General features: G+C 29.5%; 1 protein-coding gene across 4 annotated transcripts in view; it reads right to left on the reverse strand.

Annotated features, from left to right (window-relative positions):
• LOC107445483 (protein trapped in endoderm-1) overlaps positions 1–18,231 on the reverse strand; it is an 89,981-nt gene that overhangs the window by 42,170 nt on the left and 29,580 nt on the right. The window contains exon 1 of one of the 4 annotated variants that reach the window (XM_071187169.1): positions 7,335–7,936. The exons of the other annotated variants lie outside the window; for them this stretch is intronic. The gene's annotated coding sequence lies outside the window, so the exon portion shown is untranslated. Of the gene's footprint in view, positions 1–7,334; positions 7,937–18,231 lie in introns of those variants that run through there. 4 annotated transcript variants of the gene reach the window in all.

The following is an 18,231-nucleotide window of genomic DNA, read 5'->3' on the forward strand; positions in this document are numbered from 1 at the left end:
CGAAGATAAAGACTACGAAGAGGAAGTGTTTTGGAATTTAAAAGTTCAAGGGTAAAACGATATCTTCCAAACCTTAGAAAATGGCCATTTTATGCTAAAATTGTTTTGTTCAATTTTTAAACACATTCAACTATTGTGACTCATTGTTTATATCTGATTGTTTAAATTTCAATTTTGGAACAAAGCGAATGAGCAACGATATGATAACGTTTTTTTAACCTTTATTGAATAATGATGATAAAAACAAATGCCGTGGTAATTATAGAATTCAATGACCGCATATTATTCTTATAATCATAAATGCCACTGTGTTAAATCTAACTGCGTCTCTGTTATAATTCTTGAAGTATGAAAGTTTCGAATTTATATTTATACAATTGAAAAATCTGTTTTCGTCCGTTTGTTACTACTTGTATATGCTAAATATCCAATAGGATAAAGCTTTTTTCTGATAAAAGTTTTATGTAAACTGTCTAAAATGTTATTTTTAAAAAAAATCAAGAAACGGTATCCTGATTACCCTGAAATTAAGGAAGGGGCTATAAATAATGTACTATCGTGGGAATGGCTGAGCCAAGATCTGTTCTGAACTAAGCAAGGATTAATTGTTACTAGGTCTGTATAATTTTGATCCTGCCAGCTATAAATCTTTTCCAGGATGATTTTCCCAAGAGGGAAGGACAACTGAAATTGGATATTTTAGGAAGAAATATATCTTTATTCTGCTGGGGTTTAAACACACCAACATGCATTTATATGTTTAATTTACTTATGTGTTATGGTATTAAAATAATTCTAAATTAAACTTAGGAATCAAATAATAAAAAATATGTATCCAAAAAGAAAAGCATAACTTTTCCTACCTCTTTAAATGCAAATATAAAATATTATAGAAAAACCATAAAGTTGTTGCTGGAGCAAGAACTCGGGAGGGGGGAGGGGGTTCAGAGAGGGCTTTAGCCCCTCACTTTTTATAAATGAAAGCGTCACAGCTCCTTCTAAAATTACAATGTTTCACTCACTATTCGTTCAATTTGATTTACATTAAAAAAAAATAATAATTTGGGTGTAATTTTTTTTTTAAAGTGTCTCAAACTCAAGCGAGCTTTAACATTTCCTCGGGGAAAATTGATACCAAATAATCCTTTACTCATCCACCCGCAAAGGAAATATACGTCCCGATTGCTGCCCGATCTTAAAATTATTCGTTTCATATGTACAGCAAACAGAATAATAATAATAAAAACAGTGAGGCAAAAGAAAAAAAAAAAATAGTATATTTATATCGTTAAATGAAAGATAAGCAATTTGCACTTGAACAATTTCTTTTATTAATTTTATTTTAAAACATTGCGAATTATGAAGTTAAAATTGCAAGTTTGAATTCTTGATTGCCATTTTACAAGGTTCAGATAATTCGGACCCAGTTGATATACATATACAGGGGGGAGAGAAAGCCCCCCCTAATTATTGAGATACTTTCGCGGACACTGTGCTGTAGTAAATTTGAACTTCAATCTATTTGCCACAACAACATTGAAATGATTCACGAGTTTATATAAAATTACACTTTGTTCCAGCACTGTCGTGGTAAGGCTTTTAAAGTGCTGACAAAATTACCAAAAATTCTAAAAACCTTTAATTTTTTTTATTGTCTACCACTCAATAAAATATTTTGCAAACTGCGCAGCGGCTGGTAGCTCTGCTTTTTTATATAGCAATACTTTGTTAATTTTGGAAACTAAATTACAAGTTGGAATCGAAGCAACAAGTTGGAAACTAAGTAACAAGTAAATTTTGGAGCAATAATAAGTTTCCAACAAGTTCTGAAACTAAATTTAAAAAAAACTTACTTAACCTTAAAACTAGTTAACAAGTTAATTTTGGAACAAAATAAGTTTCCGAAGATGGAATTATAAAAACTAGAAGTGCTGGAAAGAAGGTTATTCCAAACTGCCACGCAAAAAATTTCCAAATTAGAAACCACAACGCCTCGAAAATAGAATCTAAAATTTTTTCCAAAATATTCCCAAGATCACTTTCGTTCAGTCTAATTGCTTGAAAAAACGAACAAGATCAACACAGAAATTTGTGGTTCTACTTGGAAGACTTTTATTTCCCGCCAAATTGACTGAAGGAAGGTAATACAGAAAAAAAGGAAATGATTCTTGTAAAGGGGAGTGTATTACTCGATGTGCTTGCTCTTCAGTCCGATCTCTTTCTAATTGATTTCTACGCAACATCTCTTTTACCCATGTCTGCCATGATTTCCTTCAGCGACCATCGGGAACAAATGGAGGATACGAAGCACCACATGTAAAAAAAAATTACCTTTCTTCACCCTCAAGATCCGGGAAGGTTAATAGGAGTGATGATGTTAATTGAAAATACGTGAATAAGTGTGATGCTTATCTTTCCCCCTTATCATAAGCATATATTTTAAATTAATATTAATACGATACTTGTATGATAGGTTTACAGTTTTATTATTTAAATGAGCAATTGCATAACGCTTGCTCGGCACATTGTTTTAGAGAGATAAGGCTAAAGAACGTTTTAAGAAGCAAAATTCAATGATAGTTTAATAAGGCTTTAATAATATTAAAAAATTTATACTGATCATATGAATGATAAGGTAGAGGTGTACGTAGTTTATATATTAAAGAAGATTGCATAAAATAATACAGCTAACTAATTTAGTATAATTATGCTTTTCTCTGCAGTTTTTTTTCTTCTTAGCATTATACCGCAATTAAGTAATATAATGAAGTGTTTAATTTTTAATGAAGGGAAAAAACTTACGAATGCAAATTGAGACCTATTAAATTTCTCAGCAAAGGCTTGAACATAATTGAACCGAAAAGGCCTTTCGCCGTAATAAATATAAACATGGGAGCCCATAGGGGAGGGCGAAGGGGCCCGGGCCCCCTCTAGAAAATATATGCGTAATGAAGCATATGCGTATTTGATTAATCATGCATAATTAAAAGTGAAATTAATTTAAATTGATTAGTTATTCAGCTAATTAAGTTAAATATATTTAAATAAATAAAATTTCCTTTCATTAGTTTTTAATTCATTAAGCTATTTGTCGTTTTCTTTCATGAGCCCCCCCCCCCCTATATTCAAACATATGGGCGCCCCTGAATATAATATTAATTCATAACTGTAACATAGTGTTTCCCAAACTTATGACTTTTGCGTACCCTTTCTAAATTTTTCGTATCGCTGTGTACTAATAAAAAAATTAATGTAATTTTTTTACTGTAAAAAAATTTCACAAAAGTTAAAAATCACAACTGGCTGTTGACACCACTGATTATTAACTGTTAATTCAGCAAGAAATGGTAAATTGGATAATCGTAAATTTTCATGGTTAGCTTTGTTTTTAAGTAAAATTTTTTGAAATTTTCTGTTCCCATGGGGGTACGCGTACCACACTTTGGGAAACACTGCTGTAGCGTAATTAATTTTTTTACTTCGTATGTTGTTTTTGAATAAATGTGTTTTTTATATAAAAAAAAAGAACTTTTTCTTAATATAGCTTGATTCGTTACAGTTCAATTAAAATCGGAAAAACTTACCAAATTTATTTTACTTCAACAGCTTTCAATAGTATAACTGCCTCTAATAAATCTTATATTTAAATATATGTTTGATTTATTGACTTTTCACTGCAGATAAAATATTCTTTTTAAGAAAACTTTAAACACCTTGTTACATACAATTACACATAAATGTTATTACGACTAAGACAAATTTTCCACAATGATCATACAAATTGGCAGGTATGTTATAAAGTAGTTTTTTTTTCTTCCAATGACGATGTAATATTGCAGATGTGAACATTAAAGATGTTCTTTGGGAAAGTTAAAAATATATTAATTATATTAAAATTAATTATTATATTAAAATTAGTCAAAAATTAGTAGCAAAATTAGTCAAAATTAGTTAAAAATATGTATTAAAATTTCTCTATTTTAATTGCTACCAAAGTAAATATAATTTTATGCAAAAACAAAACGTTGGCAATCTAAAACTTACTCATATGAAACTTTTTTAGTCCATTGAAGCAGAAAAAGAAAAATACCTCCGATAATTTTACTACGTTCTTGTACAAATGTTATTTTTTTTATTTGTTTATCTATTCCTTCAATGCTCATCCGATCGTACAAATAACTTTGAAAACAAACCTCGTCTTAAGATTTACTTTAAATAAAACAACAACAACATTCCCTAACGTTAAGTCAAGAAACGTCTGGTGAGATCTTTATAAGCCTAAAATTGATAACAAGCTACCTTTCTACAATGAACTAAAACTCATATCTAAATATCCATAAATATGTATTTATGTACACGAAAGGTTCCGCTGACCATCTTAATGTTAAGTCAAGCAAAGAATAGTATTTAAAAAAGAACAAACTAGTATTTTCTTAACAATTTCCTTATTCTGTCAACACGTCAAATATCACTGGCCATCCTAACGTTTCCGGAACACTAAGAAATGATTGGAGCGTCGGAAGCTTTTTGCTGCAGACTGAAGTTAGTTTTGATATGACAGACACGTTCTAAAAGTGAATAATACACCCCTACCGGAACAAATCTTACATACTGCGAACATAAGAACAAGATTTAACTACTGAAGTTGTAATTATATGTATCTAGAAAAGAGGAAAAGATTGTTTTAAACACTTTTATGGTATTTTCGTAGCGTTTATTAGGTTTTCGACCTTCAATGTAAGAGAAAATATGAATGAGTTAAATTAATGGAAACTATAAGCGACAAATATCTCCCTTAGTGAAAGTACTTTAGTTAGCACTATAAGATTACACTATTTCCAAATAAGTTGAACTTATATCAAAACAATAAGGTTCTCAGACCAGAAGTAAACAAAAAGTGTTTTGCGGAACTCAGTGGTTCCGCAAAACACTGGGATCACAGGGATTCTGTGAATTGTGATTTTTTTTTTAAACCAGTAACGATTTTTTTAAACTTGTAATAAGTTTCTATCCAATTAATAATCGATTATTTATTTAGTATTAATTGTAATTTTTTTAAAAAATTATTTAAGCAAAATATCAATACAAAGAAATGATTAATTAAAAAAAAAGTTTATTTTCAATAACAATATACTGAATTAATTACTAAAATTATATGCATTTACAAGCGACTGCATCAGTATTTCACTTTGAGCATTAAAAAATTCAAAATAAAATAACCCAATTCAAGAACGATAACTATTCTTACAGTTTAAATATGGTTTCTGAACAAGAACTGTAATAAACTTTTTTCAAATTTAATTATGCCGCATTAATTATGCCAAAAGCCGCATCGGTCTTGCGTATCCAACTTCAGAACATAAAACCTGATTTAACTCTTATTAAAACGAAAAAATTTCAGTCTTCACATTAAATGCTTCTAATTATTATTATTTATGTATCTATTTATTTATTTTTGGTTATCATCATGTTCACTTTATTATGAACTTTAATTAAAAATCAGCGTTTCGCCAAAAGAATCGTTTAAGATTCCGTAGTAGAAAAAAATTGGGAACAGTTAATGTAAGGATTATATATTATATAACTATCCTTAATAAATTAACCTAATGGTACCTATAAGATAGTTTATTCCCTTTAATAAAACTAATGGAAACTACTTATAACTAAATTATGTATTAACCCGCGGAAGCTCCTTGAAAACCATCATAAAACTGAAAAAAATTTCAAGTTAAATTTTTAATCTCTTCTTGCTAAAATTTCTGCTTACAGAAAAAACTAAAAAAGGAGATTTTTTGTAAGTTTATTCAACGTTTGCCGAAAGTTTGCCTGCTCTCTATCTAGGTTTTAGATAATACTATAAATAATTGCATTCCATTTTGTTGTTACGATTTTCACTCATACTCTATATTTTAGCTTGATGTTTATACTTAATCCAACTTCCTTCATTTATTAAACCAGATGAAATATTCAAATTACTCACAAACAAAAGCATACCGTACACGAAAAAAGCGTAAGTCTTGCTTTACAAATCGATTTGTAACAAGCCATTCATATTTCGCAGAAATACTATAATTTAGATCTTTCAAAGTAATTTAAAACGTCGTTACGGACAATTTTCCTTTAACTCAAAAGACTGCGGAATTTGCGATATTCTCATATGAGGTATATTTATTTTACGTTATATGCTTCAGTGAAAGCATAAATAACAAGGAATTTTCCAAACTAACCATGTTTGTAGTTATGTTGCATGTTTGCCCAAAAGGTAAAATAGTTTAAAATAGTATGATTAAATCGGAAATAAATTATAGTAAATGCAATAATATGAATGTTTAAAAAAAGGCAAACATTGTCATAAATCGTAAATGTTATGATTTCCTATTTATTTGATTGTGAGCGTGTTTCGAATTTGAATTATGTAATGTTTTGCATATTTAAAAATAGTCTATTTTTTTCTAACCGTTATAAAAATACCTTAGTCGCTTTTATTTAATTAAAATCGAAATTATATAAATTTTAATTTCAATCAATTCCAGGCATTTTAACAAAAAAATTAATTATTATAAAATGCACATATAACTACGTTATATAACATCAATGTATTTAATAGTTATAAAAATAAATGTGTACAAAGTATATTAATATATATTTTTCATTGTATTTTATGTGTCATCTACTCAAACATCTTATTTATATTGATTTCACATCACCGCTTGGGATTAAAGCGTTGTTTTGATTTAATCAGGTCATGAAGTATAACTAGTATATCATTATTTAAAATTGTTCTTTTAATCGACTCTCTGTGAAATTTATTGCTATCAAATGAACATTTAATAAAAATATATAAAATAAAAAGAACAAAAAGAAAGAAAAAAACATTCTGATCAATTGTTATAGAAGAACAGTGAATGCATAAAAGGGGAAATTAAAGACTCCGGTTAAAGTTGAGAATTTTATAAATGGAATTTTATAATTTGGAAGTGAATTTTATAATTTGAAATAGTTTGCGACCTAAAAAGTACTTTATTCATACAAAAATAACACCCTAAATTTAAAATGAGAAATGAAAAGAAGAATAAAAAACTTTTGAAAAAGGAGATTTTAAGATTGACCGTTTTTTGGAATCCTTCGGTCATTTTTCAATTTCAAACTTTTGTTGTTGAACAAAATAGGAACGTATTAAGGCAATTTTTAGTTGTTTACAAATTATGAAATCGAAGCAATTGTACAAAATTTATAAGATAATGTTAGCATTTTTCTTATAGAAAATGTGAATGCAATGTTTGTCAAACTTACAACTATAAATTATAAAGAATATAAGCTAAATTGAGACTTACATTTTTTATAGACTAGCGTGAGCAAGATTATAAAATTTTCGTATAATTGCCAGCATAAATGTTTACTAGTTTTCAAAGAGCTTGAGTGACACTTTTATTCTAACACAGTCTCTCGAGTTTCTTCACTTCAATTCGTTGAAATAATATAACATCGTTTAACTATGTACTTTTGAAAACGATTTTTATCCTGAAAGCACAAAAATACCCTTTGGCTTTGAAGTCGTTAACATTGTCGAACTATTTTGTAGTACTATATTCAGATTAATTCAGGAAATTTTACGATCGCGGATCCTTTTTTCAAAGAAATATTTTCATGGCTTTATTTTGATATATTTTCTATTTCATAGCAATTTCTATTCAAATTCCGAACACTTCTTCTTTATACATATTCATCTCTTCTTTATAATACTGATTTAGATTCGCCTAATACGGAAGATTATACCTTCCCACCTCAACCTATAAAACACTTTACACAGCAATAAAAACATACGAACTACAACAGGAGAAAAACTACTCCTCTGTTCTGCACTCTTTAAGAACTTTTAATTCCCATTAATCAACAAACAAAACACGTTCTTATCTGTTCCACAGAAGTTTCTCCCTGCCGTCTTTAAGTCGCTTTCTTAAGTCCCATTAATAAAATGTAATAAAAAAAAAATTACTTTCAATCAATGCTTTTTCAGAAGTTAGTTTATTGAAGATAGTTTTCTTTTTTATTGGCCTGGAGATCTGGATGACCTCTGACACGAGCCTTGGTCAACAACAAAAAGCTTCTTTTTACCACTTTTATCACAGTTCACGCGACTATTACTACTGAAGATAAAAAGCTATAAGGAGACACTCACGGATTGCTCTGAGATAAGAGGTTCTCAATCAAATTAAGTACATCAATGAACTCGTCAAAAGATGCTTCGATTGATGTTGAATTGAGGGTGCTTCCATTCAGAAATGTTTGTTTCGATGTGTAATTAGTTGGGAGGGTTCGCCGACTTTCTTTTTCTCTTTTATTTCTTAAGAATAAAGAGCTATTCAGTAGTTCTTTTTAAGAAAATAGTTCTATATAAATAGTATGGCATAAGATAGCTGTATAAAAAATAGTTCTACGCAAAATGGTTTAACTAGATCCTACGTAAAATACAAACTACATAAACAACTTTTCTATATAATATGTATGGAATACAATATTTTAAGAGATAATGAAATTTAAGGAAAATTTCAAAAAAACTCAAGCATGGATACTCAATTTTAGAAATCGAATCTTTAGTGACCCATATCATTTTTTCACTCATAGCTAGTCTAACATATTTTTACGACACAAGTTAGGTTTACAAAAATTTCCATTTAAAATGGTTTAACACGTTAAGCACAGCGTCAGCCATCGCTGGCTGACACTGGACTTTCCATTTAGGCCGCGTCAACCACCGGTGGCTGACACTGAAATTACATTTAGGCTGCGTCTGCCACCGCTTTGCTGACACTGACCTTTCACATAGGCCGCGAAAAACAGCTGGCTGGCAGCATATATTATGATATAGAACTATAAAATTTACACTCTTTTATGGAATTGCAGAAAATTTATTCAAACTATTTTATATTATAAATTCAAACTAATTTTAAAACTAGCAAAATCTGTCTAATATTTGCCATTTTAGTTTGTAGTTAATTACAGTTTGACCAGACGGGCAAGCCATGTAAAATTAGCGTGGCGCTCAACGTGTTAACTAAATAATTCTACTTAAAAACAAATTACTTTGATTTGTACTATGACACACAGTATTTTAGGAGAAAATGAAACTCTTAAAGGGAAATTTCCCAAAAATTCAATCACTGATATGCAATTTTAGAAATCGAATCTTCAGTGACCAACTCCATCTTAGTATGTCCTCCTAATTTTAAGACATGTAGCTCTAAAAAAATTTCGATTTAAAATGGTTTAACTAGATAATTCTACTGAAATTACAAATTACTTTTACATATACTATGACATACTGTATTTTAAGAGATGAACACAATAAAATATTTAAAGAGGTAATGAAACTCTTTGAGTAAAATTCTCAAATTTTCCAATATTATGACCCAATTTTAGAAATCAAATGAATCCACTTCATCCTTTGCGAGTATATATTTTTTTTCAGAGACAAATTCTTACGTTTTTTTCAAAATATGTCATGATGAATTATCAGACACATCCTTTGCGAGTATATATTTTTCGGAGACAAATTCTTACGTTTTTTTCCAAAATATGTCATGATGAATTATCAGAAAAACAGAAATCAATAATTATAAATTAGTAATTATAAACTGGTGATTATAAATTAATTATAAATTAATAATTACATACTAATTATAAATTAATTAGGTTTACAAAGGACTTATTAATAGTTGGTAACCCAGGTATTTTTAAATAATTAATTTTTATTATTTTTAATTAATAATAAAGGTAAATTACTATAATCATACCTTTTATATTCATGGAATTATACTCAAAGTTTGAAATTACTCAGACCGCTTTAATGATATATGATTTTCCTTTTTTAATACAGTTAATTTTTTAAGAACAAATAAATAAAATATTGCAATCCAATATAAAGTATATTCATAAATATAATTATACAAAATGTTTAGAATGAAACCTATGTGAAGCGTATATTTGTCCCTGCTAACCAAGATGGGTTTAAAGCCTATTGACATTAAAAGAGCAAATCATTAGTTATCTTTGTATGATTTTAAAAGCAATAATTTTAAAAATTATATCCACTACCTCTTTATTTAAAATTTATGTTTGAATGTAGTACTTCCCATAAAAATAACCTATTATTAATTACAAATATGCTGATTGTATTTAGTTGGCATAGCATAACTTTAGAAAAGATGAACCCATTTCTTTGATTGCTGATTCAAACGTTATAATCTCCCACAACATTTAAAGTGGTAAGAAAATCGCAATTAAGGAAGGCAAGAGAGGTATTAGTTTTAAAATGATTTAATTTCTAATCTAATCATACGAAAATTACCATTTTGTAGATAAAAAGCGTCTTGTTCTTTTATCATTAAGCCTTTACATTAGGGTACCTAAACTTCAAAATTGGGAAACAAATATCAAAAGTCTTCGCCAAATGCAAATCTTAAAAATTCTTTTATGAATAATTTTTTCCCATAGAAAATTATTTTACGGTAGCTTGTTTTAGGCTTATATTATTTGGATCCAATTCTAATTGGTTATGCGGCTCATCTACTAAAAATTACCGTGATCGAATAATAAATACTGATTTGTTTAGAAAAATTTGTTTTCACATAATTTTGAGAATAGAGTTAAATATATATTTTTTCTTTCCAGCAGTGAAAAAAAATCATTCACCAAAACACAATTTTATTTGCCAACTTTACGATTTTATCGCATTTGGCTAGGTGGCGAATGCTTAGACCAGTGTTTTCCAAAGTGTGGTACGCGTACGGGAACACTTTAGCGGGGGTACGCGTTCCTATGCGAAATTTCTTTTGCAACGAACGAAAATTTCAAAAAATTTATTTAAAGACAAAACTAGCCATGAAAATTTACGATCACATATTTTTCTATTGGTTATTTTTTGCAGAGTTAACAGTTAATAATTAGTGGTGTCAACAGCCAGTAGTGATATTTAACTTTTGTGCAATTTTTTATAGTAAAAAATACATTAATTTTTTAATTAGTGGCACACAGTATTACGAAAAATTTAGAAAGGGTACACAAAAGTCATACGTTTGGGAAACACTGGCTTAGACAGTAATAATTTCCTTAAAATCATTGAATCGCTCGAATTAAATAAATATAACTGTAAAAATTATGATATAATATTTTACAGTATAAATGGATTTTAAGGTAAAATGTATTTAACGGATAATGGCACCCAAAGTGCAGGTACTTTATACCGTAACTTGATCAGATCGTTTTAATATCGCATAGCTGGCAATTTATACGGCTTTTGGAAAAGATTTTAGAAAAAGGCAGTGAAAGAACTATACACTTAAAGTGTAGCGACGAAAAAATAATGCACAAATTTATTTCATTAATTTCAATCTACAAGTGAATAAAAAAAAAACGGTCAGCTGTCGTTTGAAATTAATTGTCACTTGATTCAGCGGAAACTTTTCATCTAATAATTTGATGGTGAAAAAGTATGACAATATTCACTACATTAAGCAGAGTCAAAAAAAATTTTAATTATCGTAATGATTAATGATCTAATCTACGTCTTGGCTTTATTGGATTAAGTGATTAAGAGCAGGCCCCTAAATCAAATCTAAATTGATTTTTGAACTCGACACGCATTTCATCACAATTTGATGGAAGAAAAGAATACAAGAAAAATACTTCAAGATCGCTCATGAAAAAACCTCTAATTCGCCTTCAGAAACTTTCGCTGGGGTTCGCCAATGTCAAAGAGGATTTGACTTTTTAGAAAAATGACAAGAATACAAATCAACACTGTGATCCTTTCTCGTGAGGGGTCGTCGCACAAATTCCCCAAAAATGCCTCTCCATCAACGTGTGTGTTCTATTCCAGCTCTAAATTAGCCAAGAAGAGAGAAAAGCTCATTCACTGCAGTTGCATCTACTTTTTTTTTTCATACGCTTTGTTGGTCGCCAATCCCTGTTCACTTAATTTAGCCGGTGTAATCTATCATTACCAACCCACTTTTTTAACCGTCAACCTGAAGAACCAAAATCACGCCTACGAGCGTGGTCTGGGTACACAGATGAAAGTTGCGCCATTTTCAATTACATGTCTGCTTGTGTTGTCTTTTCCTTTTTCGACTACTTCATAATGATTTAATATCGCTGTAAGTAACGAGTTCAGTTGCACGGAATCAGTTTGTAAGAAAGAACTGCCGGCAGTTTAAAATAATACAACTAACAAGATGAGAGACAATGGAAATGGTATATAACGATATAATGGTCCAGAAGAGGTGTGCGAACTCATGTTGTTAATTTAGTAACAATATAGCATACAAAAAAAAGTCAAAGAGTGCTTTGAATTTGATATTTTTCTTAAATTATCTTTTTTTTCCCCCAGAAAGAAATTATGCCGAACGGCGCGGTCTTAAGAGGCTAAGAAGTGCAAAATTTTGCATTTTGGTCATGAAACTTAATGGAACACAAATTATCACTTGTTTGACATGCATAAAATTTGTTTGGTTCTTAATTTTTGTAACATTGTTTCTAAGCAATAAAAATGTGAATGGCAATTGCCGTTCGATGAATTATTAATCGCAAAATGATAATTTGGTACAGAAGCATTTAGGAAACAAATCGTCATTTGTTTGATATACCTAGAATTTGCTTGGTATAAAATCATCTTCATTTTGATCAATTGTTATTGAAATGAAGAAATAAGCAATAAACAAATGCTGCTGTACTAAAAATTATAGCTTTATAAACTTTATTTATTAGTAAACTGATTCGCGCTCTCACTTAGACGTAGATCTGCTGATTCACCCATTTTTTAATTTGTTGATCTACAAGAATTTGCTGTTTTTCTTAGTTCTTTTTTATTTTTAAAATTTTCTCGATCACGAAACATTCAAACGATTGCCAAAGCGAAGTGCACTTAGTAAATCGATACAGATTTAACAGTTTTCCAAAGCAACTGGTACATTCAAATAGGTATGGTCAGTGCAACGTAAATTCTTCATAACAATCCCGGTTCTCGGACAGAGCCAGCGCAGAACAGACGTACAAGTACTCAACCTCTCTTATATTAAATAGGGATCACTATCAAACGATGATAACCTTTCCCAGATTGGGTTTATAAACCTATTAAAAAAGCTCAATGGCATTAAAGCTTTAGGAGGAACTCCTTTTTTAACATTTGAAATAATAAAATTTTAAGCTTTCAGTAAAAGTTATGCTCTATTTTCGGATTCTAAGACTCGGATAAGTTCTATTTAATGTGATTCTGACCACCACATCATAGAAATGCTTTAATAATATATAATAATAAGGCTTAGAAATCGTTCGGTAATATTAAATGCTAGCAAAACGAAAAGAATTACGCTTATGTTTGTCAATTTGACTGTTATTTCGCAAGCACTAGGGGAAACTTTTCCCTTAAAAGACTTAAAGCTAAGTTTGCATTCATAAGAAATAGATAAGGTGGACAAAAACTAATCTAAAATTTTTAATCCAAAAACGGAGCAGCTAAAAGCGGGTTTCAAACTTCTACTCTCGTGGATTACAATGCATGTTATTATGAATGAAAGCAAAGAGAAGAAGAAAAAAGAAAAACTCCACTGTTTAGATTTATTTGATAAACGTGAGCACGCATCAGATGTTTTGCAATATTAGCATCTTTTTATCTTCATCGCTATTCAACCATTAAAAAAATCCGAATAATTCATATTCGAACACTTTAGCTACACTGGTTTCTCAGTTTAGTCAAAAGTTAAAAATGGCTAAGCTGCTCACATGACCGTTTCAACGACAGCGCATAGATAAAATTAAAAACACAGCTGAAAATTGGAAGGTTATTTAGGAAATTTTTTTAGCAATTATGTTTCAATGTAAAGATTTTTTTTAAGTTTGGAAAAAATTGTATTATTCTCCATGACAAATTAATAATTTAATTATATGCAAGATATTACTTTATTAAAAACTTCATTCGCTTCAAAAACATATAAATCGGAAATAACAGTCGATATGTTTCAAGCGCTCAAAAACAGGCTCCCATTTTCAAGACTTGTGAATCAGAAGAAATGAAATTGATTCGAAATATAAAGCGTAAAATTGCCAACGAAAAATGGACAAATAAAGAGGAAAAATTAAATTAGAAAACCATAGAGAGAAAAAAAAATGAAAAACAAATTAAGAAAAACCACAGTGGTAGAGAAGGGATAGCTGGTGAGGAACTAATATTATTTAAAAGGGAATCAACATCCATATGAATAAAACAAGATTCCAGGGCATCAAGATGAGCTGATGCGACTTTCTGCTTCAGTTTCTTATGATTATTTATTGGTATTATTTCGGTATATTCATTAGATGTGTGTTTTAAAGTGTTGGCAAAGTTCCTTAATTTTTGGAAAATTTTCCCTATTACTACTTTATAAAAGTTTTTCTAACGATCGTACGAGTTGGCGACAATGTAAAATGACTCCTGGTGCTTGTAAAAAGCAATTTTTTCCCCATTGAAATTTGTCAGGCAACGAAGATAACAAAGAACATTTGAGTGAAAAAGTAGTTTTACCATACTTACACGACTATATAGTTTAAAAAAAATTAATAAAAATAATATAGGAAAAAGGTGTTAACACTTTAATTTTTGAAAGTATCTTCATAAGGCATAGGTTCTGGTTCTGAAATTGAAGATTCGCGATTGTCTGTCAAGGTTAGCTTGCAAAATAAATGAAAGCTTTATTGCCCTTCAAAAAACAGAAGAGTGACAATTCTTTTTTGGTGATTATTTAATTTCTTAAGTGCATGATATAAAAAATAGTGAGAATATAATTTAGCCGTTCACGTTTTTTCATAAATGAAAGTAGTATCTAAAGGAACTATCCGCTACGTTTATTTATTTATTTAAGTAGAGTCTAAAAAGCCTACAAACTGCATGTATAAATTATCAAACCACTTTTTAAATTTCTTTAGAATTATCATCATTCTACATTTCATAGCAATGTGTTTAAAGCATAATTGTGATCCAGTTATAAAACACAAAAAATTTGAAAATTTTGTTAAATAAATTCTATTTTTAATTCTTACTTCTATTTCAAAAATTCTTATTAGATGAATTACATATATAAATTATGTGATTTGCATTAGAAATATAATTCTACTTCGTCAGAAAACCAGTTAAGAAAAATAAAATACCACCACTTTTTAGTTCTTCAAGAAACTTAATAATCTAAATGAGAATCATAACTGGCTTACGCATTATAAATATCAGAAATAGCAACAAGACACTTTTGTTATTTTATTTATAATTCGAATCTTTCAATCAAAATTTGAAAGTTGTTAACGGGCATTATTTTACCTAATTTACATAAGTTACAAACGTGACCAATAGGACAAGGCCACGTAATTTTAAAATCAGACCTACACAACTATTTTTTAAAATTCTCTTTAGTTCTTTCACCTGAAATACAAGATGAATAATATATCCGCCCAACACCGTAATTGAGATGCAATGCGCCATGAGATGTAATACTTTTAATGCCTTTGCGTCAGGTAGTTCTTGGTCAATGGTATTCGTTTGAAAAACGTCAACTCAACAGGGAGTAAACGTTCTAAAAAGCTTGCTTTAGTCACGAAAGATCGTTAAAAGTGAATGATTCTTTTTCAAGAAAATACGAAGAAAAAATAAACTGGAAAAGTTTATTTAAGCAGCGTCCACAACACGACACCTTAAATAATCCACCCTATCTCTGAAAGCGTTCAAGAACAATAGCCCAATGTGTCCTTAATCTTGACCTGATGTTTGAATGGAACAAATTGGAATGAGACATCGTTTGCCCGTTTGAACCAGAATAAAAGAATGAATTTTATATTGTATGAGGGGGTGTGTTTCGGTATTCAGTTGCACACGCTACGATGTTAAGAGGTTAAATTGCTTTTTTGTTAGTGAATAGATTGATCTAATTTTGGGAACATCGCATGATGTCAAAACATATTTCGTAGAAGACCATAATAGAATTTTCAAATGTTCTTCCATTGAATAATTTTGCCATTATTTATTTCCAATTAGGGATTAAGCGGAAATGATAAGTTTATGCGGGTCAAAAGACCTTATTAGTTAGATTTATCCTTTAAGTAAGACAAAAAACAATTATGACGATGAAAGAAGAGATAAAGTTTACTTATCACTTGATCATCGCCTAATGAAGATGAATATTTAATTTTATTTCTTCTCTTTCTTATCTTCTGTTTCTCAAGTAAGTCAAGCTATTAGGAACTTGGAAATCGGCACATTTCTGCATATGTTAGTGTGAAACATCGAAATTAAAATCGTCCGGTGAATATCAATTAATCGCATTGGTAAAGGTTCGAAAATATATTTATGAAATTTCATTACTTTTTCACTTACACTGAGAAAGGCTGATATTCGACATGAACTGACTGAAGGATAAGTGGAAAATAATATAAATGAACATTTTCATTTGAAATTCACTTCTGAATGATGCTAATTTTCAGAATAAAAGGAAAATAATGATATTAATGACTAATGATTTCGAATATTTACTGTAAAAGTTGGCATTTATCGTTACCAAATTTCCCATTTCCACCGAAATTCTACTAAATTTTAGAAGATTTAAATAAATATTTCGAATTCTTCGTTGTATTAATTATATTGTAGTCTAAATAGATTTTTTTAAAGCAAGGGTGGAAAATAGTGGAGTGGAGTAGAGCACAAAAGTCAGGATTTGGCTGGACAACAGCAATCCTTGAGGTGTATTTCGACAACTTTGACAATCAATTCGATACGAAATCACGTGATTTGTGACGAAATGCGAACTCTCAAATGTACGACAAAAATGTCCCCTCAACTCGGAACCTTAAAAGATCGAAATGCATTGGGGGAGATTATAAACTAGAACGACAAAGCTAGAATGAAGAAAAGACGATCGTAACTGAAATGACGAAATATTTCTTAACTTTCGGCGAAACTAGTTAACTCGAAGCGGCATTAGTTATTTCGTCACTTTGACGAAATGTTCGCTTGGAGTATATACCTGGAAATAGTTTCGTCAAACACTGAGAAAGCTTTGTGAAATTTGAGTATCCATTTTTTTTACAGTGTGTGCTATACTGATCGATATTACGAACTAAAAGTGAAGTCATGTAAAGATTTTGATAGTAATTATTTAAAAATAAATAAACTGCAACTAAAGAAAAGATCACTGGAGTACCTCTAGTAAATTAAAAATTTATTTTAAAATATATTCTCAATTTTAATGTGAAAAGCTTAAAGCGAAGCAAAAAAACAGTATTAAAGTTTTCGTTATTTGAAGGAAAAAAAGTTATAAGTTATTATTCCTTCACTCTTAGAAATAAAAATCTCACTTTTAACGATTCATCAATTCTTTAGTTGTATTTCAGTTATATTGCGAATCATTTGGTTACAAAAGTATGTGATTTCTAACGAAACGCGAATTCATAAAATGTTCATTACGAAGAAGTTTCCACCACTCGGAACCTTATCGCTATCTCGTCACCTCAAATCCACGAAAACAATTCTTAATTTAACTAAACTTTAATGACGAAATACGGTGCATTTTTTTACGTTTGACGAAATTCGTTTCCTCGTTGAAGAGAAGAGTTATTTCGTCACTTTGATGAAATATTCACTCGAAGCGTTTAGCAGGAAAAGGTTTCGTCAAAAACAAAGAAAATTTCTTGAAATTTGAGTATCAATTTTTAGTGTTCAAATTACTAAATCATTTTTATTAAGATTCATCTATGCATCTTAATTTAGTGTCCTATTCATAATTTTCCTGTTTTCCCTTAGCTAAGCAGTCTTCAAAGTTGGTGGCTTTTGTCGTAAAGTAAATAATAAAATTTTATAGCTAAATTAAATCAAATGCGTAGGTGCAAGGAAAGAATCATATTACAGGATATATGATATACATCAGTATCATCCTAAGTAATTACTTAGAAATAAAATGTTTTAGTTATTGTATTAGTTATTTTAGTTATTTCATTGAACTACTTGCCAGTAGTTCAAAGAAAGTTCGTGTGGTCTAATTAGAAACAGTAATGAAATTAAATACGAATCATTGGTCATAATATCTAGTTTTTCCCCAACTGAATTGACCTCAGCTAATGAATGATATAAATATGAATATAAGAGGATATCATATTAGATATAATTGGCTGTTTAATTATAGTCAAGATAAGAATGGAGTTATTTTCATCTATAAATAA

This window comes from Parasteatoda tepidariorum, chromosome 9, assembly GCF_982258835.1.
Source record: "Parasteatoda tepidariorum strain Cologne lab strain chromosome 9, Ptep-v5.0, whole genome shotgun sequence".
Taxonomy (NCBI): domain Eukaryota; kingdom Metazoa; phylum Arthropoda; class Arachnida; order Araneae; family Theridiidae; genus Parasteatoda; species Parasteatoda tepidariorum.